The sequence below is a fragment of the Tupaia chinensis genome, unplaced genomic scaffold, assembly GCF_000334495.1.
Source record: "Tupaia chinensis unplaced genomic scaffold, TupChi_1.0 Scaffold143602_1, whole genome shotgun sequence".
In the NCBI taxonomy this organism is placed as follows: Eukaryota; Metazoa; Chordata; class Mammalia; order Scandentia; family Tupaiidae; genus Tupaia; species Tupaia belangeri.
This window is the reverse complement of record NW_006203448.1, coordinates 2718750-2725949: the sequence shown is the minus strand read 5'-3', so window position 1 is coordinate 2725949 and position 7200 is coordinate 2718750.

The window sequence follows — 7200 nt, the reverse complement described above, 5'->3', positions numbered from 1 at the left end:
CGGGCGCCGCCTCCTCCTCCCCGCCCGCCCGGCTCTCCACCCTCGCTCGCTCCCCGCACACAGCCCGCCCTCCCCTGGTAATTCTTCTCTCCCTCCTCTCCCTCTCTCTGCAGCTGCAGGGGGAGCCGAGCCTCTCAGCAAAAACGACATTTCCTTTTTGACCAGCCCCAGGGATTCTGGGTAGTGTAGTTCTGCTCCTGTCTCTGGTCCTGGGGGGCTCTGCTCCCCGTGCGTGTCCTTTGAACTCTGCCGGCTGGAGGCTTGGCAGGGCTCAGAGCATATGACAGGATCTGCACTACCCTGGGGACCCTAGCCGCGGGGGACAATGGCTGAGTGGAGACATCTCAGTCTGGGTGCTCCAGCTTGAGGTTGAGGGAGAGGAGAGAGAAGTTTGGGGAGAAGTTGGTTCCTGCTGGTCTGCAGCACCCTGACAGGTGGTCCTGCAGAGCCCACCGTGTGGCAAAAGCTGGTCAAGCCTCCTTCCTCGCCCAGTGTAGGCAGGCCTCCTGGGTGTGCTTCACAGAGCCCAAGGCCCGGCTCCAGCAGGTGTCCAGCTGACAACGGGTCACAGAGGCTCAGAGGAACTGGAATTTGGCCGGCGGTTGGAGAGCTCTGGCTTTTCCTAAGTAGCTTCACAATGGAGGCACCCAGCCCCTTGCAGCTACCTGGGGGAAGAGCCAATGGTTTGTGACATCAGGAGACAGGCAGCACACGAAAGCCATGTTGCCACCCTCCCCCACCCTGACTTCCAAAGGTGCCCACACCGGGCACAGGGTGGGTGGTTCTGGTCAAAGCCAGAGCAGGTGCATGCCAAGGCGGGGCTAGAGGGGGCAGGGCCCCAGACACTTGGAGGTCCCATCTTCGCGTGGTGAACAGCCAGGCCGAGGGGCCCCTCACGGCAGTCCCAGAGCAGGAGACGGCCAGCCAAGGAGGATACTGCCTCTGGCCCAGCCACATCCTCATCCTGAGCACTGCCATCGACCCTTGTCCCTGGCCCGGCGAATTGTCCTTTACTGCTTTGGCGATAGCTGAGGGGCAGCCCTTTTGGCTTCTCTCGGCAGCAGGCCCAGGCAGTGTCCCTCCATGGCCCTGTTTTCCGGGCTCTGAGCTGGGAGCAGCTGCCCCCAGGGCCAGCCCTGACAGACGTCTGGATGGGCTCAGCTCATAGGTACATTCCTGTCCTCTGAAATGCCCCCCAAGGTTCTAGTCCTTTCTCCCGCTCTCAGGCCCCTTGGGTCCTCCCGCCTCTCCTTGCAGCCTTTGCTCCGGTTCAGCGTTTTCAGAGCTTGGTGGGTGTTGGGCTGAGACCCACAGCAGTGTGCGGAAGCCTTGTGCAGCATCCATGCGCGGGAGAAGTGCTGGAGTCTGCAAACCGAGGACCTCTGGCTGGGATGTGCCCCACACTATGGGGGCCCTTGGTGCTCTCAGCCCCGTCCCTTTCCCTGGGTTCAGTCTCCCAGACGCCTCAGCGCAGATGTCACCAGCAAATGAGAAAAGACAGGTCACCATGCGTGGCCTGGTGCTGAACCTCCCAGTGGGGAGCTTGAAGTGTCAATGGGAAGACAAGGTCCCACAGTTCCTGCTGCTTTGGCCCAGAGAAAAACCCGAAGCCACACAGCAGGTCAGCCCCTGCCAGCTGGGCCTCACCACAGCCCGAGACAGCCCCAGTGCCGCCTCGTTTGCAGAAAGCCTGGTGCTGCGTCCCTTCACTGAGTGTCACTGTGAGCCAGGGGCTTCTACAGGTCATCTTCGAGTCTTCCCGCAATGACCCCAGGAGCAGGCTCTGTCACCGTCCCGTTCTGTAGAGGAATACGCTGTGGCCTGCTGAAGAGGGAGGGGCAGACGGGACAGCCGTGTGGTTCTGAGACACCCAGGCCGAGGCCGACCAGCGGGCGTCCTCACCAGTGTCCTCAAGTCCCAGACCAGGATTCGGTGCCCACAGGAGAGAGCCCTGAGGCTCCAGTCTCCTGAGCAGGTGTGCACTGGAGACCAGGGCTGTCCTCCGAGGCGGGGTCATCTATCCCGCAGTGCCGGAAGGCTTTCATTGTGCAGTAGGAAGTGTTAAATGCTGGAATTCTGTTGCCCGGGGAGACCCGGTTCTCTCAACTGTTTGGGCCCTACAGAAAGCCAATGGCAAGGCTTGGAATGCCCACCTGGAGACAGGCTGGTGGGGGCGGTCACGGGACAGATCCAGGTGCAGGGTCTCCTCTGCATCCCTGCTCAGCTCACCTGTGCAGCACAGGCTGGCCCTGGTCAGGGGAGTCGGGACCAGATCTCAGAGACGGCTGGTTCCACAGCTTCCTCTGCAGGTGGGAACAGGGGCCCAGGGAAGGCTCTGAATCCAGACCCATCTCCCAGCCCCAACTTGATGACGTCACGCCCCACTCAGGGTCAGCCGCATGGCCTGGCAGGTCTGGCGGTGGTACAGGAGTAAACCCACGGAAGGTCACCAGTTCATACCCAGAGACCTCCCTGAGGATGCAGGCTCGGGTGAGATTCAGAGCTGGCCGAGGCGGGGCATGGAGTGAGGTGTCAAGACTGTCGGGAATCCAGCAGATAGCCTAGTGGTTATGTGGCTGGACTCCCACATAGTCGACCACGGTTCGAGTTTCAGACCAGGAGGCTTCAAACTCATGCCAGGTGCAAATGTGTGCGTGCCCAAAATCCTGAGAGGAGAATAGAAGAAGAGGGATTGTGGTGTGGCCATCCCCCAGGGGGGTAATTTTTCACTTTTTGTCTCTGGTGAATGCACACGCTCTATAATGAAAATCTCTCTAAAAAAAAGGACTGTGGATTCGCCATAGGGCACTCTCTCTCTCTCTCTCTCACACACACACACACACACACACACACACTTATGGAATAAATGATTTTTTGTTTTTTAGGGGTTTTTTGGAGAGGTTTTTGCTATAGAGCACATGTGCTCACCAGAAAGACAGACAGAGAGACAGAGAGACAGACAGTAAGAAATCACCCTCCTGGGAGGGATGGCCATGCCGCAATCCCTTCTCCTCCATTCTCTCGGGATCTTGGGCACGCACGCACACGCGCCTGGAGTGAGTTTAAGCCACCGGGTCCAGGACTCAAACCGCAGTCAACTACATGGGAGTCCAGCGACATAGCCGTTACGCTAACTGCTGGTCCTGGAATAAATAGATGTTGATGTGACCAAAAATCTGGAAGCTTGGGCCATTCCTCCCAAAGGTTCAGAAGCACATTTCTTATTATTATTAAGAATTATTTTATTTAACTTTATTTATTTTAATTTGACCAGAGAGGGATAGAGAGAGAGAGACAGAAAGTGAGAAAGCAACCTGCCAGGTCTGGGACTCAAACCATGGTCGGCCATGTGCGAGTCCGGTGCTCTTAATCATCACGCCACCTGCTGGCTCTCATTTCTTATTATTTTTTAAATGATTATTTTTTGTATGTGTTTGTCAGAGAAAGCACCCCTCCATAGGGCATGGGCATGTCACAGTCCCCTCCCCTCCACTTTCCCATCCTGTCAGGACTTAGGCGTGCACGAACATTCACCTGCGTGCTCTCGGGGCTCCAGGTCCAGAACTCGGCCTGCACAGTGGGCCATGTGGGGTCTGGCTCCCTCACCAGCAGGCAGCAGGCCAGCCCAGAGCACGCTTCCCTGAGGCCGCGCTCCTTCCAGGACTTCCCAGCTACTGACTGGATGCCACCTCGGGGCCTGTCACTTGGAAGTCACTGGGGACATAGCCAGGGACAGACAACAACTCTTACATCCCCGTGGGCCAGAGCGCTGTCGAGGAATAGCTCCAGGAAAGATGAATAAGAGGATTAATTAACATGAATAATAAATAGATGCCCATTGATACTCAGAATGGTTATGAGCAAGCATCGATTGATGGACCCAGAAGTCCGCGAGTGAGCCGAGTGTGTGTCTAATACTGAGCTGGGAGGGGGCGTGCGGGGCGCACATCCCAGAGGTGTAGGGGTGAGGGTAACGCGTGCATGTGCGTGTGAGAGTGCGAGTGTGTGACCGTGTGAGGGCCCACCTGATAGCTTTGTATAACTGTGTGTGGGTGTACATAGTGTGTCCACATAAGTGTGTGTGTCTGGGGTTGTGTGTCCACGTGGGTGTGTCTGAGGTGTGTAATGGTATGAGTGAGCGTATGTGGAGTGGGTGTAGATGAGCAAGCCTGTGTTCGCGTGAGGGTGTGTGTGTGTATGAGGATGTGTTTGCGTGTGTCTCCATGTGGGCGTGAGGATGCGTGTGTGTGTGTCTGTGCGTGCATGTGTGCTGGGTGTGAGTGGGGCTGGCGGGGGGAGGTCTGCTCCCCGGGTGGCCCCAGGCTCCCAGGTACGGCTCTCGTGTCTGGTACCCACCCTCCTCTCCGCCTTTGTCCCAGCTTCCCTGCCCAGGGAGAGTCCTCGGGCCCTCCGGAGCTGCAGCTCTGGGCGAGAAATGTCCTGTGTTCTGGCTGCAGGTTCGACCACACACTCGCCCGGATCCCAGGATCCCAGCACAGTGCCAAGGCTCGGCGCCGGAAGGTCAGGTATCGCGTTGCTAATGCACGCCCGGGACCACGCCCCGGCTCACTCTGGTGTCGCCCTGGCTGCCGGTCCCACCTCGCCCACAGCGGAGGAGTGAGAAGCCCACATGAGGGCAATTGGCGACAGCTCAACCCTACTCCCCCCTGTGCCCCCCCCATCCCCCCCCCCCCGACGCCCCCCGCGGTCTCCCAAGACTCTGGCGGCCAAGAAGGACTAGGGGCGACTGGGGGCTGGGCCCGGCCTGGGATCGGGTGCTGGGAGTTCTCCAAGGTGCTAAAATAAACCCAGCGAAGGATCAGGTTTCCCGACCAAAATAACCCAGAGCGGCCTTAGAAATGCGAACTGAGAAAGCGATCCGGGCGGGCAAGGCAAGCAGGCGGGAGGCAGTGCTGAAAATGCTGTTCTGGGGCTCCCTCACCCTCCTGGCAGGGGACCCAGAGAGGAGCTCCTCACAGGACCACAGCCCCTTCCCAAGAACAGCCCCCTGGTGTAGGTCTGGATGGCAGGGCTGTAGTTAGAGCCCCACTTGGAGTCGTCCCTCACTCACGCTTACCCAGTGCTGCTGTGTGCCTCCCACTGTCTGGGCTCTGGGTCACTGGGGAACAAAGCGCCCACAGTCCCTGCCCCCTGGGGCTGACATTTTGCTAGGAGAATCTCGACCACAAACACAGACAGACAGATATGCAAAGGGCATGAGGTGGGCTAGGGAAAAGGGGCGGGGGCTCGGGCAGCTCGCACTATGGCCTGAGCATGGGATTTCTCCCATTCGTGTGGTGGGTGTGGAACGCCTCACTGTGAGTGGCCATGGTGGTTACACGGGGTCACGACAAGTGTTACTACAAGCTCGTGCTAAATGTGCTTGTTAGAATTAGTAGTAGATCAGGACCAGCAGTTAGCATAATGGCTATGTTGCTGAACTCCCATGTAGTCGACTGCGGTTCGAGTCCCGGACTCGGTGGCTTAAACTCACGCTGGGCGCGTGTGTGTACGTGCCCAAGATCCTGAGAGGAGAATGGAGGAGAAGGGATTGCGGCATGACCATCCCCCCCGGGGGTGATTTCTCACTTTCTGTCTCTCTTGTCTCTCTGGCAAGCACACATACCCTGTAGCAAAAACCTCTCCCCCCCATAAAAAAAGAATTAGTAGTAGAATCTCTCCTAGACATTTAAAAACAAATACCGAGTGTCTGCCATGGCCAAACTGCTCTGGCTTCCACGAACCCGCTTCTGCTCTAAGAGGGGCGGTGTCACTGGCTAGTTGGGGACAGGCTTTCTGCTGCGGCCTAGGTCTGAGTGCAGGTCACTAACACACCCCTGAGTAAGCAGCAGTGCTGGAGCAGAGGGTGGTGCAGAACGGCTAAGTGGGCGCCTCGGGACGCCGGGTGGTCTGCAGGCTTGGGGGCACGGCTGTCACCTTTGCACTTCCCCTTGGCCCTCGCATGGGCCTGGCACACAGCAGGCCTCAGGAAGTGCTCTGTGAATAAGTGAGTGAGTGTCAGATGAGGCCAAGCAGGGGACAGAGACATTGTGGGATACATGACCAGGAGACAGTCAGAGGGACCAGCCCTGGCCCTGGCCAGCCGTGGGGCCTCAGAGGGGGTCAGCCCTCTGAGCCTGCTCTTCCTTCCTTAAAGTGGAACAGAGTGGTTGGGCCTGCCTGGTCAGTGGGGATCCCCTCTGGACACGCAGCGGGTGGCGCAGGCTAGCTCACCGGATCCCACGGGGATGCGTCCCACACACTTTCATATGACCCTTGTCATGCTAGCCACTTTACAGTCTGCGGGGACACACGTAGAGAGGTGCCCATCGCAGAATGGTTTTGAAAAGTCACAAAATGGCAAGAACCTAAATGTCCCATCATAGGGGACTGGTTACACAGAGTATGGCCTGTGACACGTTAAAATGCCAGGCAGCCATTTAAAAAATAGTGGGGTTTCTATGGAAACATGGCCAAGTTTATATTGTTAGATGAAAAGGATATAGCTCTTTTTCTTTCCTTTTTTTTTAAAGAGAGTTTTTTTGCTATAGGGTGTGTGCACTTACCAGAGAGACAGAAAGTGAGAAATCACCCACCCAGGGAGGATGGCAAGCCTACAATCCCTTCTTCATTCTCCTCCTGGGATTTTGGGTATGTATGCACACACGGCCGGTGTGAGTTTTGAGCCACCAGGTCTGGGTCTTGAACAGCAATCGAGTATGTGGGAGTCCAGCCACGTAACCGCTACACAGTGTGCTGGTCCCAAGGGCACAGCTGTCTTTCTTTCTTTTTTTTTTTTTTTTGGAGAGGTTTTTGCTATAGGGCGCGTGCGCTCGCCAGACAGACAGAGAGAGACATAGAGACAGAAAGCGAGAAATCACCCCCCAGGGGGGATGGTCACGCCACAATCCCTTCTCCTCCATTCTCCTCTCGGGATCTTGGGCACGCATGCACACGCGCCTGGTGTGAGTTTTAAGCCACCGGGTCCAGGATACGAACCGCGGTCAACTACGTGGGAGTCCAGCGACATAGCCATTACGCTAACTACTGGTTCCCAGGGCACAGCTTTCTTAAAGGATGTATATGTGGGGGTTTTTTAAGGTTTTTGTCTTAGGGTGTGTACACTTGCTGGAAAGAGACAGATGGAAAGTGAGAAATTACCCCCCTGTGAGGGATGGCCACGCTGCAATCCCTTCTCCT